Raw genomic sequence first — 19,617 nt, 5'->3', positions numbered from 1 at the left:
ACAAAATTGGTGAGAAAGCGGCTGATTAAGAAAGTGTAAAGGAGTGAAATGCTCCATGTTTGCCTGTATGAATGCTCAGAAGCCTGCGTGTGGACAAACACACACACACACACACACACACACATGCACACAGACACTCAAACACACACACACACACATGCACAAACACTGTCAGTCCTTATCAGCAAACTCCTGTTATTTCTCCCCAAATACAGCGGGGAAGTAAGCCTGAGCTATCACCATGGTGATCAGGAAGATGTGAAGTGAACAGCAAGGCTTCGAGAGCTAATGTTGACTCCATACACACACATACACACATACAGTCCTATAAAACCAACAGTGGACTAGCATGCCACTACAACCATGTGAGGACCTCAGTTTTTGGTTAATTTGAGAAAAAGCACTTTTCACACAATATTACTGCAAATGTGCAGTTTTTTTTACAGAAATTGCCAAGAGGGGAGTTGCATCCTCAAGTGTTGTTTTCCTATCAAAGAGGGGACCTCCTATACTGCAGTGGAACTGTCAAAAAATGAATGTTTGTTTACCGCAAAAAAATGTCTCTGTGATACAGATATTGTGAAAATAATCATGGCCGTTGAGGTAAACCTACAAATCAGAATAAACGTGGTTACATGCAATTACATCATGCAATATTATTGAAAAAAATATACTTCATCTAGGCTGCGATTACAAAAAAATGTAGGTTCTAAAAATTGACACAAAACACACACACACACACACACACACACACATTCACACTCACAAAGCCACCCATGCACTCCCCATGACACACACACATCCTTCACCACCAAAACCTGCCAGTTGGCCTACAGTCAACATGCATCCAGAGTTGCTCTCACACACACACACACACATGCACACACAGATAAATGGTGTTGCGTTGAGTGCTGCTCAAGGTGAACACCGAGTAAACTAACCTCTGCCTCCGGGAGGATAAACCATTTAATCAAGTCATGTCAGGATCACGCTAACACGCTGAATACTAAAAAGATGAAGCCGATTGCACTCATCGGCCCTGCAGGTCCCTCCTGTGTGAGCTGAGCGACTCAATAAGCCATATCTGACGACGACTGATCTGGTGTTCTTTTTTTTTTTGTTTCTCCACATCTCAAAGAATTTATTGCCTGCGGCAGATGTCTGTGACACAAAGTAGTCTAATCCAAGTTAATGAGACAGTAAATCTTGGCCTTCATCAGGATAATGACCAACATTATAAGGACACATGTTGTAAGAATATTCATATGATAAATTAAAACACCCTGATGCCTCTGGTGCTTTATCCAAATGCCTCCCTGGTGTATGTGAACTCAAACAAGACTCAAACTAAATGAATGATGTCGCTTTAAAATCCCAGACTTTAACACTATTTTTAGAAAATCACATTTCAGCACATGTTTTTCCACCTAAACAGGGTGTCACAAAGTAAAGCAGAAGGTTGCTTTGGGTTGCAGCAGCAAAAAAAATCATATATTATTGTTGTTGTAGCGTAGTTTAGCACACACACACACACACACATTTACACAAACATGTTGCCCTTCTATTCATTCATCCACTTCATCTACTGGACTACAAAACGTGAGTTACCTGAATGGAAGTAGCGTCAATGTTCATCGGTGATAGAAATAGGACTAAAAAAGAAATCCATAACAATAAGCAGCAGTTGACGTTAGTTTTCTTATAACTTGCTGCAGCAGAGACCTGCAGGTTTTTAATCCGCGCTGGTTAAAAGTTTCCAAAACTGTTTTTTTTAAGGCTAACTTAACCTACTGCTAATGTCACCCTCTGCTGCAGCTGTCTGACTGATACCTCGTACGATGGGTTTCGGCAGGCAGTCGTTTTTTTTGTGCAAAAATGTAAAAGTAAAAAACAGACAAAATAAGTTCAGGACGTTCAGATGTATTCAGATGGCAGGTCAAACAAGCTGCAACTTCTGTAACTCTGGCATAATCACTTTTAAAAAAAAAAAGATTTTTATTGAAAACACAGTTTGGAAAAGTGTGTTTGGTGTATTCATCCTTAACTCTCGTTTATTTATTATTTTCCTAGTTTTATTTTTTTACCCTTATTTGACGGATGACAGAGCAGAAATTGGGGCGAGAGGAGGCAGTGACATGCAACAACGGTCCTAAGGCTGGGATCGTCGTCATCGGGAAAGGATGGATGATAAATGATTCAACCAAAAATTCCAGCTGACCCATTACCGGCATGTTTGTGATTGTTTTTTATACCTTCGTTGCAGAACAAAAAGGAAAGACCAGCTGGCCTACTGCTTAACCCTTTATATGGAAAAAAGAAGAACATGAACAGATCAGGCGCAACAATGATAGCTGTATGCTCACAATGGAAAGCTAATCTGTACCCCATGCCCGGATGTGAAGGATCTGGGTCTGGTATGTATTGCTATTCAGCGCACTAAAAGAAAGACAGCCCCATTTGGTAACTTTGTCCACCTTTTATCACTGCTCAAAAGAACCCATAAGCACAGGAACTCCACAGCACATAATGCACCACTCAGACGGCAAAGGACGATGTACTTCTGATCACAAATGCCAGTCATCAGGAGTCATTCAAGGTATTGGCTCACGAGTCAACCAGCGTTGTTTCTGAATTCTAGTGCTGATGACGACATGGAGCCCATTGCTTTGGGCTGTGCATATCAGGGAATAGCTCGCAGGTTACTTGTTTAAGAATGGCTTCGCCACTGAGTTGCTGCAGGAAGTCTTCATTGGATTTAGCAGAGTTGGGGCCGGTGTAATGCTGGGAGTGAAGTCAGGTGTTGTGAAGTTGCTCCAGGTTGACTTCCCAGGCATTGTACTGTGGCACTGCTTTAGAATGTGACAGCTGGAACAAAAGACTTCCAGGCCTTCCTCGACAGCCTATGTTCATTATACAGCGAGTCACCAAAAATACATCCAGCAGCTGAGTGAATGTGCTCACAATCTACACATCCCCCCTCAGGAGGATTGGCAGCAGTGTTCGCTGGGTAGCTTCTTCATGCAGGGCACTGTTATCCAGGATGATACAAGCAACGGCAGAGAGAGGGCCAAATCCAGCTCTTATGCTCCCTCGATCTCCTGAAATGTCTTCAGAATATTGACAGTTGTTCTGACCAAAGTCAAGAACTTGTCAGAAATTGTTCTTAGAACAGGAAGCTCTGACTCCCAAAGGAAGATGACGTCATGCCAATGCATGTCAAATGCGTAGAAAGCCTATGGAGAGATGTTGAGAGATGGCTTTGAGTCCCATTATTAACACTGCCCAGTTCATCCAAGCAATGGCGGATGATATGAAAGACCCTTTACTACCCTCTACCTCCACTTAAAAGCGGCTTACAATAGTCATCAATCAAATGGCTGTCTTCAACCCTGACAATTAGAACCACACAATCCTCAATTTGAAGATGGGGGTGAGGGCTTTGTCTTCGGTCCTACATCTGGATAAGAAGAAGCCTTGGATTTACTAAATACAAGACAACAGAAGAAAGAAGCATTCCTTTAAAAGGTGAAGAAGATGCATAGCACGCCTGCAGAAATTCCCTGGCGACTGGGCTACATAACGCAGAGCAACTCAAAACAGATTGACTTCTAAATGTAGTTTAGCTGTATAAAGACTGTTGCCAAAAGGAACAAAAAGAGGTGCAGTAAAGGTAATAATACAATAGAAATTGCATGTAGAGTAAACTGCACAAAGCAAATTATGCAGGAGTTCAAAAGCATAAAACATTCATATGTTTCCTAGGGAGCGAGTAAAGCGCTACCGCTGGCTTAATTACCAGTCGCTAGCTGAAAGGGGCTGTGATTTCAAATTCTGCAGAGGGCACATTTACCACAGAGAATACAATGGTGGGATAAAAACAGCCTGTGAACTCCACAGTCTACCAACACACACCAAACCAACAGTAAGGAAATGGGCCATGCCACCCCTCGTACTGTAAATGTGCTTCAGTTACCACCAAGTCTTTAAAGATGATGATAATGTCATTGTAACTCCAGGATCCCACGAAGAGCATCTGTGCCGCGTTCCAACTGTGCCGGAGTTATCGAAGACACAATGTTTGTGATTCCACAAGACGGACTGAGATCATTTTAGAACGGTCTCTCGGCTCTAGCTCTGCTAAAAGTAAAGGCCCAGTCTGTTTTGGGACGGTGTCTCGGGGTGTTGCACCGGGCAGATCGAGCCGGAACAGGAAGTGGAGTGAAAAATGAACACCCTTTGCACCCCTGATCGTACATAACTAGAGCCACCATTCTTTCATCCACTTCATTCATAACTGGGTTTTTAATGATACTGAGGCTACAGCACAATGACAACAATACACGTAATTAAAACGGACAAAAAAGAAACCATTTAACCTTGTATCCTACTTGTGGAAGCACTAATACCCAGGAAAAATGTCTGCAGGCAAAACGCTTCGCTTCTGAAACCCTCAGGATGTGCTATAACAATGTTACCCAGAAACACTTTCCTTATGAGTAAAAACACTTGAAAGTCCATTATAGCTGGTACCCATTCTGCTATGTGGAGGACACAACTTTCAAGTCCCACATAAAGGTGCCTGTTGTTCAGCCCTTTAGAGTACATCAGCCATCACTCCCAAATTAAAACCATTGTGTAGCTACGTTTTTAAACTTCCGACCATGAACCACACATGAATGAACTAATTTTCTGCATCAATAGAAAATGAAAAAAAAATGACTAAACTCGAGATTTATAAAAAAAATCTGCCATACTGCAGATTGCTTATCGCATAAACCTTGAAAAAACAAATGAAACAGATGATCAGTATCAAGTGATTACCAGAGAGAGTTTAAACTGGCCATGTTGGTATGGAAGAAAATGTATCATTCCAAATAATTAAGCGGCTTCAATACCGTGTGCCGGATGAGCTTAGCTGTATGTTTGGTCAGGTTTAGGTTCTTATCACACTTCTTCTGGCTGCTGCCGTGATCCTCAACAGGAAGTGATAAGCATTTCAGGGCTTTGAGGAAACTTGAACTGTATCTCAGAGCTACACAGTTTGCAAGCCATCTTGATCCATTAACACCTACTCATGATAAGACTAATCTAAGAGAAATCTGTTGCCAGTTTGTTGTTGAACATGTTGAGTCTTTGTGTCATCCAAAAAAAAAAAGCAAATGTGCTTCTAAGGTGGTGTCGGATACCTGCAGGAGTATTTATACAAACGGTTAAATTATGGAGGTGTTCATTAAGAGACAGCCAATAAGTAAATTCAGAACAGACTGGAAGCTTTTAGCAGATAAGGTATCCGAGAAAGAAAGTCCAAAACAAAGAGAGAAAGCCACATGCAGCTTTTCTAGCGATATCATTCAAACATGTTCCCACCTTTCATAATCCTGATTGTACACTGCAGTTATTTTCAATCCATACAAGAAGATTTGACGCAAGTCTAGAACTATCAAAATTAAATAACTAAAGCTCTCACACGTTTTATTTAACACTTCAACAAATGTATATACCCTTTTTAACAGTTGGTAGAATAGACCAGTGGTTAAAAAGTGTTTTTTTGGGATTTGGACTTAGTCGTGGTTAAACTTGTGGAGCTAACATTAGCAGAGTACAGTAGCACAGCGCTATAATGCTACGCTAGCTGCTGGAGGTATACTGAATCAATGCATATGCTGCTTTTGCTTTTAAATGATTGTAACAGTGAATAAAGACCTACCCGGCTTTACAGGAACAGTGTTGTTCCTTAATTTCATTGTCTCCTGTCTGGATCTCCAGGCGATGCGGTGGTTCACTTTGACACCGTGATCTGTAGCTTTAGCTTCTATCTTTATTTGTTTAGCTCTGTTTTCTCTGCTGAATCAGTTTGACATCGACGCAACATATTGTTGACCCTTTCTGTCTGCTTCTCTTTGAAATCACTTTTTGTTTTTTGGAGTGCAGTTATTGACAGTGTGGGCGCCATGGTGGCTCGGACAGTAGGCTCGGAGTAGCAGCGGGGGGCGGGGCTTAGCGAAGGGTCAATTGACCAAGTTGAGCCAAAATGATTAAGTTCAACTGTTGGTATTATCTTGTACAGACTTGATACTTAGAAATACCCTGGCAATACTTTGTCCGTTATGATTTCATCTGAGGATACTGCAACTTAAAGACAGATATATTTATGAGCGTTCAAAAAACAACAACAGATAAACAACAGCCCAGTTCCTCCACATGTGCATTAAAGGAGTTCAAGAACACTTTCAGTTGTGGAGCTTTCAGTATGATACCAAAAGTGGGACATAATCGAAGAGGACGCTCAACCAAAGCCAAAGTAACTACAGTGTATGGGTTTCTGCAGAAATATGAATCAGGGATTGCTGTAGTTTCCCTCTAAATGTCAGCAAATGTCATCATCATGCATCATGGCAGCACAAAACTTCAACTCAACCTTGACACTGAGCCAAAGCCACCGATCCGTTTCCACCAAAAATGACAGATCCAGGAAACATATCGAGTCGAAAGAACTCTTCCACTGCTTTTTTTTTTCTCTCCTCCATCACCACAGTCCAGCACACCGTCCCAGAATCTCATTCAAGTCATGCATATAGATCAGCACCTGCTGCTATGGCAACAGAGACCCCGCTTTTGCCCGGGCCAGGCGAGTTTTGGCTAGAATCGGTCATAAAAAAAAAATAAAAAATCCTTCACATGCCACTGATTTTCACACTGCAGTGCCACTGGGCACTGTCAAGAGCTTTTGCTGAAAAGAGCTTCAGTGGGTAAGCCGCCCTCGGCTAAGACCTGTCAAAGCACTGGACTTATTAGAAACCTCATGCCTCAGTAGAATTAAATAGGGGTCCAATTGACAGCTGATCGACACTACAATGTCAAGGGTTTTTCCTCTTGGAGAGACGAGTGTGAATGAACTCACCTCTACTTTAATAGGTGAGCTGAACTCCAGAGAGAGGAAGGGAGGGGCGTCCTGCCCGTTGGGAGGACAGGCTGGATGGAGCGTCGGCTGAGCCTCCAGCGTCTGGATGGTCCTCAATTTGAGTAAGAGTAGTTCTTTAGATGAATCGACAATGTCTCCTTTTTAAATATTGAGTCTTCTGCTATCTTGTTGGTGGTGCACACGGCGCACTCGAGCAGGCAAACAGATGTTGTCCCAGCGAGTGGTTCTTACCCCACAGGCCAAAAGCGAGAAATCTCAGATGTAGAGCTAAAGGAGAGAAGGAGGAAGGAGAGAGAGAGAAGGAGGCTTTAATACAACATTGAATTACACTTGAGTCAGAGAAACATGCAGGTAGGAGAGAGAGATAAAGATCAAATCAATGCAAGCTGTAAATTAACCAGACAGCTTTGATTAGGTGCAACTTCCAAGTGCCCTTATGCTGATTGAAAAATCCTGTTTGGTCAAATGCTTCGCAATATTAATGAGCAATTTTCCCATCAGATTAAAACCAGATTGTGTCTGATTATGTATGCAGGTACCATATCTGTGTTTGAGCAGTGAACTGATCCCCGTCTTAAGCAGACAAAGATTTAAGATGGTTGAGACCGACACTTTTAACAGTCATATGAAAATATGAACATCTGAATTAATGGACAACACACTAACAAACAGGTGCAGTTAGTTATAACTCAACTATTTTGGTTGCTGAAAAGCTTTGTTACTTGAATACAGACACGTGTTGTTTTTATAGTTCTCATTCCCATCTTGTTGAATAGATGCTCTTGGTCAGGAACGTAGACTTAGAAGTGGACTTAGTCATCGTGACGTCTCCCATTGGTGCCGTTTTTTAAGCCTGGAGTTCGGCGATGGAAGTTTTAAGACACTTTTGCGTCGGCTTGACTCGGCAGAACTAGAGGTTTGCCGCCTGGTCAGGAGCCTTTGGCATCATTGTAGGGTGGCTACCCTACAATGATGCCAAAGGGTCCAAGTCATACAGTATAGCCAATGTGAGCCAAGTAGTCGGTGTAAATGAGTAAACGGTGACTTTCGGTTTCACGTGGGACACACAGCGGTGTCCTGGCTGAAAATCTTCTGTTTGTTTGACCCATTCATCCACCTTGTCCTCCTCCCAACACGGACTTTGTCGCTCTTTATTCTGCCTTTCATAGCTCCCTGAGCAGTTGCTGTAACGGTATCAGACGTTGGTATTTGATGTCCGGCGAATGAGAGTCCCTTAATAGCAGCAACTGGTCCAGACTGGACTGCACTTGGTCCAATTTAGTCTCATCTCTCGTCTCTTTAGATGCAAAATTGATAGCTATAATCAGTCCATCTCATGTATAATGTGCCCCCAACCCTTAGCTCATAGACCTGGGGAACATGTGTCTCATGTCTAATCACGTAGGGAGCCAATAGAATGGGATAACCAACCGGCTCACTTTACAAGAATACACACCAAACACTGACATACATCTGCTGGGCAAAGACAGAAGAAGTGCACTTTGCCCACTCAAATATCAGAGCACATTGACACGGGTCAGCGCCAACTCGTTTGGTATGAAAGAGGCGGGGCCACTGCAGCATTTGAGAGATATTAAGTGGTATCAAAGGCAAACAAAGCAGAATGTCTATTTTTCTCCATCTTGGTGTAAATCTTGTCTTTAAGTAAAGGTTAGGCGAGAGAAAGGGAGCGCCTGTGTCGAAGAGGGAAAAGAGAAAGAAGAAAGGAAGGCATCAGAAGCGGGATCATCTGGGCAGATGGAGGGAATAATGAAGTTAAATGTCAGAGACCGGAGGTTACCTCACGAAGATGGTAGTCTCCAGAATGTGTTTGCAGTTCGTGAAACAGACACGAAATGCAATCTATTGATCTCTTGACACGAATTGTAGGTTTATATTTTGATGCTCGACACAACTTCTTTTTCAGGACGACGTTACGCGACAAAGCGTGTGGTAGTATCAATATACGTCATATGTCATAGTGTTATCATATGTATGCATTTTATTTTGTGCTGAGCAAATAAATAAATAAAAAAGGACACAAAACCATAGATTGTATTGCAAAAGAATAAAAACGAATGTGTGTGCGTAATGAAGGGGAACAAAGGACTCCATGTCCTTGGTTTAACTGATAACAGAATAAATGTTCTTAAAAAAAAAAGACCAACAAAGCTTCACCAAAGCCTATGAGTCTCTACAGGAAGTGAGATTAAAAGAAGCCATTAAGAAATGAGAGTAGAGAGGGAGACAGAGGGTGTAGGGTGGGGGAACCGGGCTAGCTTTCTCTAAACTGCAGCAGAGACCAAAGACACAGAGACTGTGTAGATTCAGGCCAAAGTAAAATGGGTGAAAATTATGTTTTGATTCTCTGCAGTGCCCAACAGTAAGCCTGAGGCCATAATCCATCAACGGACAAGAGAGAGAGCGGACGAGAAACGGCGAGATATAGAAGGAAGGAAGGATGGAAGGAAGGAAGGGAGGGCTGGTCTTGGTGAAGGACGAGGACGAGGAAGAAAGTCTGGGGATGAATGAAGAGAATCTAGAAGTGAGGGCGACCCGATAGACGGACTGAAATGAAGATGGAACCACAAGGGGAACTGAAGTTCTTGTTAGTGCCACCCGAGAACCAAATGTTGGAAAAAAATGTGTCTTTAATGAGAGAATGCAAGTGGTATTTAACAATTTACAAATCAAATCAAAGCGAAGAGTGGATCTGTCTTCCAGTTGGTTGTTCCGTGTCTTCGTATGGTCACATCCAAACTTCTGGAAAGTGGTAATGAAGCAGCATCCTGTGAGTTGAACCCTCATGGACTTGGTGAAGCTGATGTGTCACCGAATTAAACAAAGTAGTTTTGACATTGTGTGTAGAAATATTTTGCCGTGTGCATTAATCTGTGAACTATGCTCGCTTTGGGAATGGGACTCTACTACGAAATGTGCTCAGTGTCAAAAAGGGGAAACTGAGAATTGAATAATTAATACAATATGACATGTTGTAATAGTTTTTTATATTCTTAATAATATCTTTACGACCAGCCTGTCCACCACCTACTGCAGCGGAGCTGTTGGAGAAAGTGCTCCGCTGTCACAAGGACAGGTACAGGAGAACATTCCTGCCCTCTGCTATAAGACTGTACAATAAATCACCTCTGGCCAGAACATCCACACGACTAGAACTCTGTAACACTGATGGTTGTTTGTTTGGTTTAAATCTTCTTCCTGGCCATTTCTGCAGTAATTAGCCTGAACGTCGTCACCTCAACACGTCCTGTGACATAAAAGCAGGTCATCAGAATGTGAGGTAGCCAGTCTGGACAAAGCCAACTTTCAGCAGACAGCAGCCCAGCGATTACCGGCAGAAAACAGCCATTTTATTAAGCCATCAATACATCCTTGCTTGTTTTATATGAGGTCATGCTCTTTGTGCATTGTCCCTGCTCACACCCATACGTCCGTGTTTGGCCACTTCTCGGATGTTGCAGAGAATCTGTACTTTTGTTTGTGACGTTTTTCTAAGTTTTTACTTTTAATGTTCCATTTGCTGTTTTCATGCTCACCCCCCCCTGACTCTGTGCGATGGGTCTGGAAGATAATAGAGGAGAAGAGATTTGTGAACAGGCATGTGAACTGAAAACAGACTAATGGGAGACCTTGTTCTAAAGTTATCTTCTGCTGTGCATACTGATGAGGTTTGGGGAACAATTATTCTCTGCAAATCCTGCTATTAATCCCTCAGTGAACAGTAAAACTTTGTGTGCGTACAACTACGGTAGGTCAAAGTTTAACCGCACACCGGGTCTGTGCACATTAGTGGATGTTTGGAATGAATCCTGGGGGTAATAATCTAACTATTAACCCTCATTTCCCAAATAAATTTGGCTAGAGTGAAGGTTTGTTTTATAACCCGGATGATCGGACTACCGGTGTTGCTGCCTCATCAAAAGATCTCAGCAGCTCACTCAGTGAGCGCCTTAACGTTACCGGAAGGTGATTGGCCAAAGAGTCGTGGTATAAACGGAGAACAAAATCAAGCCTAGAGGGGCGATGAGAAGGAAGGATGCTGGAGGAGGAGGAGAGGAAGGGGGAGAAGGAGGACCGAGAGAGCCGAAACAGCTGGTAGGGTGGAGATTTGTGAGTGGAGGAGGTAGACGGAGGAGGAAGACGAACGCGTTCATCTTCGTGAACACGCATCCAGCACGAGCTCACGCGTAGACGCAGCATTAACAGATAAGGGATGCTAGGAGGAGGAGGAGGAGGAGGAGGGGGAGACTCCAAAGGTGAAGGAGGATCAAACGTAGATCCACAAAGGGAGGAGGGGGTGGTATGTTTCCCATTAGTCTGTAACCATACAGCCTCTTTCTCTCCCTTCTTTTTACTTTGTCTCTTTTGCCAAATTATATATCTCTTTAAAGCACATCCTGACCGCTTCCTTCTCCTCCCCGCTGCCCCCCCCCCGAACTATCTCTCTCCCACTCTTTCATCTACGCCCGAGTCGAGCGCCTTTTTTCTCTTTCCTCCGTCGCTTCTCTCATCTCCTCCGTAGTCCCACGACTTTTATTTCCTCCTAATGACCATTTCTTCTTCATCTCACCCCGTCCTCTCCGTCCCGCCTCTCTCTGACAAAGTCCTTACTCCCCCCCCCCCCCCCCCCCCCCACTGCTGGTTCCATGCAGTGTCTTTCTCTTGAGTGGGTGTGTGGACGACATTCGGACAACTGCCGCACAGCCTGACCCCCCAGGGTTACTGCCACCACAGCCCCCGGTGCACCACTCAAACTCGGCCGTTTTCCAACACTGCCCTCATCTTTCTTCCAACACCCGACGTCGATGACTCAAACAAACACGCTCACTTAAACAAACATTATGTGGGGGAAAAAAAGCCGTGGAAAGACGCTTAACCTCGCCAGTGGCTTCAGTGGAAGAGGCCACTTATCATGAGCGAATGAGTAAGCGTACTTAGTCAGACCCGTCTGAATAAATATTAGCTGAAACCCTATACCATGCAACACCCAATCCCTCAGTTCACACCAGAAGCAACACGTCAGCTGCAGACGCAACGCGGCGTCCGGCCGTCGGATCGACAGCCACCGTTAGGAACGCTTTCCCCTCCAAACCACCAGCTGTCCTTCCAGCAGCTCCTGAGATGTTGAACAAATGACTAATATCAGTAAGACAATTAGTCTGCTGGATGAAGGGAAAAGGGGCAAACACTCTGTGGAGTCTGTGGCATTTTAAATGGAAAACATTTTAATATTCTGATTTCAAGCTTTGATGTCACACCCGTGCTGGCTGAAAGATGTTGAATTTTTCAAACGCAGGCCATTAATTTAAGGACAATGCAGAAGGACAGTGATGCTAAACATATGGATGAGGTTATCACAGAGCCTGAGGGCAAACAGCCTCTGGAGGAATCGAACGTTGCTTTGTGAAGGCGAAAGCAGCTGTCAGGGCAGTAAGTACGTGCAACTACGTGGATGTATAATAAGAGCTGGAGAGCGGACAAGTTGGCATCTATCCAGTCCGATCGACCTAAAGTTTCAAGCCTCCAGGTTTACTGAATATGAGTTTCTCCTGCTGGCCCATAAATTTAACATAGCAACGTATCCATACAATCGTTCTTATGAAAAGTTACTTCTCATTTTCCTACGAAAGTCGAGCAACACTGGTCCATTCTTGTTACATGCATACGTCTTCACGGGAAACTCACTTTAAGCAACAAAACACTTGGCTGGATTTAGGATCATGAAACACTTGGTTAGGTTTGGGGACTGATCGTCGTTTGGGTTAAAATAACAACGGAGGTGCAGTACCTGAAGTGTCCACGTCACGTGACGCTTCTCATGATCAGAACGGTCAGCGGTCTCCTGGCTGAAAGGTTGCTTTAGGGGTCTTTATACTTCCTCGTTCGTGATTACGTGAATAACACACAAACTACTTTTGTGCGATATCTACAAATTACGGCTCATTATTTTTCCGTTGGTATCGCTACGAACGCTGGATGAGATCAGCCTGAAAATAGTGTTGACGTCACTTTTAAATCACTTTTCTCAGATCGAGGAAGGTTTTACAAATGTAAAACCTCCATGGATCAAAAATGTATTGACCGTGTTTGCATTTTGAGACGTCCCATCAACATGTTTTACAGACATAGTTGTTGGTCTATGGGGGGAAATGGTGTTTGGGCCTCTACTGTGCGACAGTAAGAGTGTTCGGGTCTGTAGTGCTGAACGACCTCAGCAGTGAGAGCAGAGCTGAAAGCTCAGTGCTCCAGAGAGTTTGTAACACTATTAAAGGTTATGATGCGCTCCATTGGTATTGGTAAAAAAAAAAAAAGTAGTGCGAGGCTGTGGCTAATTCCTGAAAGTAGCACGGACCGCTGCAGACCCAACACAAATCAAACCTCGAGAAAAGTCTGTACGAAAGATGTATTGGTTCATTTATATATATATATATATATATATATATATATATATATATATATATATATATATATATTTTCATACACAGCAATGCACAACCAGAAAACTATACTGTCTTTATGAATCAATTGCTGAGTATTAAATTAAAGCTGAATTACTCTGCTATGTACTTGAGAAGGCATCTCATTAGGAAGCTTTCTGACCTGGGCCTCACTTAAAACGTGATGTTGGTGAATTGCTCCATCAGCTCTATTAACTTTATTCATTTATTTTTTAAAAATCCTAATTCTTCGAGTGGAAGAAAGATGAACACGGTTGCAGTCGTCTTGAGATTGGAGCAGTTCTGTTTTCTTCGAGTGATTATTGGAGCCCTGTGTGTGATAACTGTCCTTCATCTGAGTTCTTTAGACGTGGCAAATTATGCTTTAATGGTGCATCACCAGCCTTTTATCGTCCTAACGGCCCCGAGGTTGTTCCACTGGAGCGTACCTGTGGATTATGAAGCCAATGCTGATTGCATTTGGGAAACGTGGGAATAATTATCATACACAGGGCGTGTGGATTAAACACCGACACGGCAATGGCTGCTAAACAATCTTTCTATAACTGCTCCCTCGGTGGCATTAGAAGATCTAAAGTACACAAACATACATTCATTAAACTACTCCGCAGGCTTAACGTATGACCTCGTGAGAGAATTAATCGCAACGCATCTAAATGAGTCAAATCGCCTCGCATCGGTCCAGCGGTTTCCACTTGTCCTCTGCTCTACCCCTTCCACGAAAAAAACAATTTCTTCCCGACGCCATCAACCACCGATGCCTACTTAGTTCTGCCTCATAATCATAGGATCGGCCGCCGACAGCCGGGGCGCGTGATGGTGATGGAGGGACTGACGGAAAACACTGGAGAGGGAGATTTGTGCCTCTGAGGAAGGAGAGACGGCTGAGGACGGTGCACACGGAGCACGTCAAAACAGATGACTCAACGGGACGAGAAAGACGCAGTTAATGCAGCCGACGCTCCCCTAGTGTGGAGGAAGATGTAAAAGTGGGAGGGAGGCAGGGAGGAAGAAGAAAGGGGATTTTATTCTGAGCCTGTTTGGTAACGTAAAAGCATTTTAGAAGCCAACAAGAGAGAGAGAAAAGGGCTGATGAGCAAGACAGGGATTAACAATACAGAGCAGAAGCAAAGACGGGACAGATGACGAGAGGCAGGCCTCTCTGTCACTCCTACTTCTCCGTCCACTTTCTTGAAGGAATAAGGTCCGAACTCATGAAATAGCGCACAACCAAGGAGGCGACCAGCATGTTCGGTTCACTCCTACTGTCGCTCCGTTTCATGTCGCTCTTTAAATTCTCTTCCCGTCTCTTTTTTTTTTGCTCCGTTATCGGTAAGTCAAAGACTCAAATTCAAAAAGTGCCGCACCAGAACAGGAAACATTGTCTTTCTCTTCATACGCTGCATCATTCTCTCTCTATACATTGTTAACATGTCTGGTCTCTGGTCCAATCAAGAATCTTGTGTTTTCAACATAGACTATTAGAAGTGGACGGTAGTCGTCGTGACGTCGCCCATTGGTTTGTGGACGAAGCCTCGAAGTCGGCAAGTTATCATATCTGGAACGCGAAGCAGTGACGAAGAGACAAAACCAAACTACCAGATCTTGTTCAAAACACCTCAAAACAACATTTTGTGTAAACGTTACCTTGTTTCAGCTCATTCAGTGTCTGCCGTCTCTCGTCAAAGCTAGCTAGCCATACCATGCTAACGTGACAATAGCAGTTGTTGAACTAAAGTTGTTGCTTTATGGTCAATACATTAAATGACTTCAAACTAGCGATTGGTTAGTAGCCTGTGGATTCTGAGCATGTGAACAGGACTGTCCAGCATTAAGTCATCGTTTGGTTTTATTAGCTGCAGCTGCAGCAGCTCTAAACCAATCAGAGCTCAGGATCCCTGATAACACATTAAAGGAAAAGTTCAACACTTTGGGGAAAAAGGCTTCATAGCTTCAACATGCAACTCCCCCATTAAAAATCTGAAATTGTCGCATTTCCATTCTTGTCGACGTAGAGCTACCAGACACGATGTGTTAATGAAGTCGTGGAGTTCTTGGCTAAGTTTATTCAGGCTAGCTCAGAAGTGACCAGGGGAACACGACTCTCTTTGTGGCAAGAAAGTATGATACAACCTTCAAAGTCTTCAAGGAAACTGCATACACAGGTACCGCGTACACACACACACACACACACACACACACACACACACACAAACAAATTACCTTAGAGGTGTACCAAGCGGGCATAATGAGTATGTACTCTGCATTAAGCTGATGAGGACTGATCAAACACGGTGGACAGCGGACTCTACAATTCTCCCTAAAATTGACTTAGTTTTGATCGCTCTCATAAATGCATTTAATTAGCAAGCGGAGAGTTGATGGCGTCAAGGTGACCTTTGTGCATGTTTGCCGGAAAGTCCTCTTCTCACACACACACACACACACACACACACACACACCCACACACACACACACACACACATCTAACATATAGACTGAAGGCACACAACACGGATTAATGACGAATGAAGTAAACGGGGTACAAATGGATTCCTTCAAACGACCATTAGGCCATTTTAAATGTAAACACCGCATTTTGTGTCGCGTCTTCGCTAATCGAGGAAAACACACGGATACATGACTCTTTCTCCGGTTCGTCATTAGTCTCGCATGTTGTTTTCTCGTTCCTCATGAATCACCGTTACATGGTTGCTAGCCAATTAGGGCTGCTGCCTGGGGCGGGAGTTGGCATGGAAACCCCCCACGACAGGCCAAGGTGTCAGCGGGGGGGGGGGGGGGGGGGGGGCGGATGTGGTGGGCGATCACAATGTGAATACCGCAGCGCACCAAACAACAACAACAACAACAACAACATAAACAGAGTCAAAAAAAGCATGTGGCAGCCCTCGCCGTGCGGGGTAGGCGGGACGCGTGCAGGGACGCATGACTGGAGGACGGAACCAGAAGACATTTATAGTCCCGTCCCCTCTGAACCCAAAACACGTTGATTTTGGGACGTCTGTGGATCGGGGGGGGAGGAGCGGGTCGTCCTTTAATAACAGGGCTCGGGTCCTTACTACACTCCAACGCTGAGGATGGATTCAAATTAGTGGTGAAACTTAATACATGTGCAATTTTTTTTTTAAGTGTTTGTTTTAAGTCTTGGTTTCAAGTTTTCTTTTTTAGGTTTGAGTTTGAATTGTTTTTTTAAAATTTCAAGTTGTTTAAAATTGTTCACAAGTTTTCAGATAGAGAGCCAAATCTATATTATTATGGGATTTCATGTATTAGTTATAGATTTCATGTAGTAGTTATAGATTTCATGTAGTAGTTATAGATTTCATGTAGTAGTTATAGATTTCATGTATTAGTTATGGATTTCATGTATTAGTTATAGATTTCATCTATAGACAGCAGCTCTGCTACAGTGAATGTTAATGTGGCATATCTAACATCTGCCAAGGAACAGTTTGTGAAAAACAGACTTCTGGCTTATTTATTAGTGATGTTGACCAATTTGCACTGTCCCGGAGAACAAATTTAAAAAAAACACATTTCTTTATTTCTGAAACATTTTGAATACAAGTATGTAAAAGTGAATGTGATGATTTCTGACAATTTTGCAGAAAAAGAGCATTTATGGTCACCCAACCTTCCATGAATGAATGCAGACTAAATAAAGGCAAGGCCATTACAGTCCGTCCTTGACTTGAATAAAAGCTCTGAATGGATCTTTTGAGTTTAAGAAAATGTTTTGTATAGACAAACACGCTATCACGGGCGTGGAAGGCACTCAACTAAAGCAGCTGACAATGATACCGTTTGTGTTCAGAAAATATGACTGCTTCAGCTTGAACCCATCTTCTACTCGTTGGTCCTCAAGCAAAGCGCTCTTCACTTTACATATTCTGGTTTCAGTGTAACTGGTGGCCACCTCCAATCTGCTCTCTGTACCGAGCTGGTTTTGAGAAAGGAGATTCTTTCAATCAGCGCTGAAGAGAGCACATTACCTAAAGAGATAAACACAAACAAAGTGCAAAACACTTCTCCGAGTGGGCCACTGTCGGATGTGTTCTTCTACCCACAGGTGCGTACCGCTGGTGTTAATGCCCAGCGGGACGATCAGAGGGTTTCAAGCTGTTTGAGAATCTTCTGTTAAAGATTTAAACGGTGTCGCGACAAAGTAAAGACGGGCGTCAGTTGACCGAACGTAGGAGGAGAGCACAGAACCTTCTCTGTGGGTCAGAAGGAAACTTGCTTTGTCTCAATTTCGTAGTAATTTGAAGTCAAACTAAACGTAACCAAGTAGCTTGGTTTCCTATTCCAAACAAAGTCCATTGAAAGCATCGTTTTAGTTTTCTTTCCCTCGAAGCAAAATGAAGAATGGTGTTCTGTGGTACGGGGAACTGTCTTAGTTTCTTCTTTACATCTGAGTTGTAAGAAGACCAGTTTGTCCTTCATATTTTAGGATTTTAGCTGCTGCCCTCCTCCAGAGTGACCTGATATCTGTATAAGTAAAGAACCTTTACAGCTACAGTACAAAGCAAACGTAGTTTTTCAGTAAAATATTTGACATTATTTAAATTTCAACAAATGACATTATTACAGACTACACCTGTCCATCAATAGAGTATAAGGCGGCAGGTAAGCAGCTGGTTAGCTTAGCTTAGCACAAAGAGTGGAAACGGGGGAAAGAACTAGCATAGCTCTGCTGCAACGGTGACAAAAATCCATCAACCACTAATTTACACGTTATATCTAAAAAAAAACTGTTAGTGTAAAAAGGCTAAATCACTGTTTTTTTTAATAATTAACGGCGGGAAAGAGTGACACTTGAACTAGCTTCAAAAGTGCTGGTAGTTTGTTTTTGTGAGGCTGTTTCCAGTCTTTTGTAATAAGATAAGCTCAGCGGCTGCTGGCTCCAGCTTCAAATTTATCGCACAGATAGAAGAGTGCATAATTTTCTCATTGAACTCTCCGGCAGAATGCTAATAAGCACATAGCATATTTTGAAGTCTAAATCATCCACCAGCCCCCCCTTCTCCCTGCCGGCAGAGCCGATTGTGTGGGGCACAATAATCCACCGATCGTTTCCTTCTGCTGTTGTGCGTACATCTGCATGGACCATAAATGCACACACACACACACAAACAATCACCCCGGGGCATCGTTTCCACGCGGTTGTGATTTGCATAATGCTCCTTCAAAGGAGCTTGATTGTTTGCTGATTGGCCACAGCGCCCCTCCGTCGGTCTAATCGCTCATCTGGATGACCTGCGCTTAATGGGGTTGGCCCACCCAATGATACGCTTCGCCGCTCGTAACGGGCCCCGCGCCCGTTATCCAAATCGGTGGACCGGCGGAGTCGGGTTTTTTTTTTTTTTTTTTCCCTAACTGGTGACATACGGAAGATGTGATCCGATGGTTCCGGCCATCATCGCTCAACACGAGGGAACTGTGACAGCAAAGCGGCAGAGCACAGGAGTTCAGGGGGGGGGGGGGGGGGGGGGGGTGCATGCTTCTTCATGGCTTCTTCAAATTCACTGCGAGATAAACTCCTCACACACACACACACACACACACACACACACACCAGCAGATCAGTCGATAAAAGCTTCAGTTATGATCTCTTTAATTTCGCTGTTTACTGCAGGGTGATATCTGGAAATGAAAAGACGCTTCCCGCTACTTCGGCTTTGCAATGCTGCCCGAAAGATTCATTCCAGCATTCGCCGTCAATTCCCATGTTATGAGCACTGGTTGCTGTGGCAACTCATGTGGTAACCAGGCAGCTATTAAGACATAATCATCCAAAATTCATTCCAGCATATTTGCACTCTGCATCATTGCACTACTGTAATGTTGTTTACAATGTAAAGGGTCGTATGTATAGGCATTGCATATTGCTTTTCCTATACATACATATATACATACAGTACACAGATATAGATATACTTCGTTCCTCGCTGTATTGTCATATTGAGTCAAGTCCCTGGTGTGTGTACTCATACCCGGCCCATACAGCTGATTCTGATTACCCAGTTTGCCTTTGTTTAATCATTGTTCCACTAGTAAATGTTTCATTTAGTGCACTTGTGTCAATAACCATTATGTAAAAGCCATTACGCCCCGAAGGAAGCCGTTTGCCGTGATTATGGGGGGGGGTAGCAGCTGTTATTTGCCACACCATTTCTACCCCATAATCAGGAGGCG

General features: G+C 43.5%; 1 protein-coding gene across 2 annotated transcripts in view; it reads right to left on the bottom strand.

Annotated features, from left to right (window-relative positions):
• The window catches only part of elfn2a (extracellular leucine-rich repeat and fibronectin type III domain containing 2a), a 180,653-nt gene that overhangs the window by 112,123 nt on the left and 48,913 nt on the right, over window positions 1-19,617 (bottom strand). For both annotated transcript variants that reach the window (XM_068704342.1, XM_068704341.1), the window contains one exon: window positions 6,902-7,189. The gene's annotated coding sequence lies outside the window, so the exon portion shown is untranslated. The remainder of the gene's footprint in view (window positions 1-6,901; window positions 7,190-19,617) is intronic.

This window comes from Cebidichthys violaceus, unplaced genomic scaffold (genome assembly GCF_023349555.1).
Source record: "Cebidichthys violaceus isolate CVI_PGR_0920_01 unplaced genomic scaffold, fCebVio1.0.p SCAF_90, whole genome shotgun sequence".
NCBI lineage: Eukaryota > Metazoa > Chordata > Actinopteri > Perciformes > Stichaeidae > Cebidichthys > Cebidichthys violaceus.
This window is presented reverse-complemented; position numbering and strand designations above follow the sequence as displayed.